Raw genomic sequence first — 2,236 nt, forward strand, 5'->3', positions numbered from 1 at the left:
TTTTGAGATCTTAGAATGTGTGGGAGATTTGGCCTACAGATTAGCTTTGCCACCGTATCTGTCTAGTGTTCACAATGTGTTTCATGTGTCCTTGCTGAGACGATACGTAGCGGATGAGTCTCATGTTTTGCATCCAACAGAAGTTCAGCTGAATCCGGATTTGTCTTTTGTGGAAAGACCGGTTTCGATCTTAGACCGGAAGGATAAGGTCCTGCGGAATAAGACTATTCCTCTTGTCTTAGTGCAGTGGCAGCGCCGAGGTACTGAAGAAGCTACTTGGGAACTAGAGAGTCGCATGCGGTCAGAGCATCCAGAGATGTTCTAGTTGTAGTATTTTCAGTTATGATTGTAATTTCAGTTGTGCTTTCAGTTGTAATTCATTCTTAAGTTGAATGTATTGTTGTTCAGAATTGTCATTCTTCAGACTCGATTTCGCGGACGAAATCCTTTTTAGAGGGGGAGAATGTAGTATCCCGATGCCTAATTTGAGTTAATTATTGGATTAATTGTATTTCGGTAGGGATCGGAAGGACCGAACCGGGTTCGGATCGTCCGAAGTTGGTTCGGATCGTCCGAAGTGGGTTCGGATCGTCCGTTCTGTTCGGAGTCAGACGAGTCATGTCATGTCAGAGTTCGGATCGTCCGATCAGGGTTCGGATCGTCCGAAGACAGGTGGCTGGACACGTGGAAGACATGCAATGTTCGGATCGTCCGAAGTGGATCGGATCGTCCGAAGTGTACCGGATCGGAGCGTCCGAAGTGGATCGGATCGTCCGATCGTTGTCTATAAATAGAAGCGCGAGGCTTCACTTTTCACTCGCCAATTCCGAGAGTTCCAGAGCGTTTTAGTCGTTTCTGATGGGTTTCTAGTCTTTTCCCGAGGTTCGGGCACTAGCGGGGAGCTACTGGTTTTGTAGCGGAGCTGTGCTCTAGTTGGGGGCTAGCGGCATCAGTGGGCTGACTACGGACGCAGGTATAGTTCTGGGTTCCCTTTGAGATTTGGGAGTATCTATTAGTCTAGTTAAGGCTTTTAGATGTGGTTTAGTGATATGGTATCACTTGGATTGTAGGCTGATTGCTAGGATCTACTGGTTTGAGGTACGAAAGTACTATCCGAGATAGCAGGATTGAGTATGCTTTACTATGTGTTGCATGTTTATATGTTGCATTATTATCTGTCATATGATGCATGGTTTATTATGCGGCATTTGCATAATCATGTTGAGCCTGATTATCTTTGAGATAGCCTGTTGAGAGGGTGCTCAGCCCTCGTTTGTTGTGGATGGTTGGACCCCGTTGGCCGACGGTGGTCAGGTCACCGGTATATCCACAGGTTTATTTTGGTATGGGAGCCACCTCCTGGTGCGACGGCGCAGAGTGCTACATACCTTGACGTCATTTGTCTGAGCAGTATTTCGTTATACCCAGATCCTGGTATCCAGTACATTTTGCATACATGCATGTCATAGTCTTGTATACTCATGCTTTCGGTACTGAGCGTTTTATGCTCACGTCCTCGGTTTATCTCTGTTTTGGACACCCTATTCGATGGGGCAGGTCTCAGGTTAGACGGTCCAAGAGGGAGTGGACAGGGAGCTGGCAGAGGTTGACCTGTAGTTGTTGGTATTTGTTCTTGGAATTTAGTTCGATCTGGTTGTTTAAGTATTTTGTACTTACAGATTCGATTGGGTTGTATTACTGTTTTTCCGCTGTTTACCTGATTCAGTTTTAAATGTTAATTTTGCATGCTTAAATTCTGATTAGTAGGTGATTCTGGAACGGGTCACTACAGGTTGCCTAGGACTAAGAAAGGGAGGGATTCTATTTTCGTTGTTGTGTATAGATTCTCTAAGATGGCACATTTTATAGCTTGTCATAAAACCGATGATGCTTTATACATTGCGGATTTGTTCTTTAGAGAAGTTGTTAGGTTGCATGGCATGACTAAGACTATTGCTTCTGATCGCGATGTTAAATTCTTGAGTTAATTTTGGAATACTTTATGGGTTAAACTTGGCACAAAATTGTTGTTTTCTACTACTTGTCATCCTCAAACAGATGGACAAACTGAAGTTGTCAATAGAACTTTGGGAATACTTTTGCATGCTATTCTTAAAAAGAACTTGGATTGACATTTCTATGGACTTTATTTTGGGGTTGCCTAGGACTAAGAAAGGGAGGGATTCTATTTTCGTTGTTGTGGACAGATTCTCTAAGATGACACGTTTTATAATTT

Source organism: Primulina eburnea, chromosome 12 (genome assembly GCF_022965805.1).
Source record: "Primulina eburnea isolate SZY01 chromosome 12, ASM2296580v1, whole genome shotgun sequence".
Classification (NCBI taxonomy): Eukaryota; Viridiplantae; Streptophyta; class Magnoliopsida; order Lamiales; family Gesneriaceae; genus Primulina; species Primulina eburnea.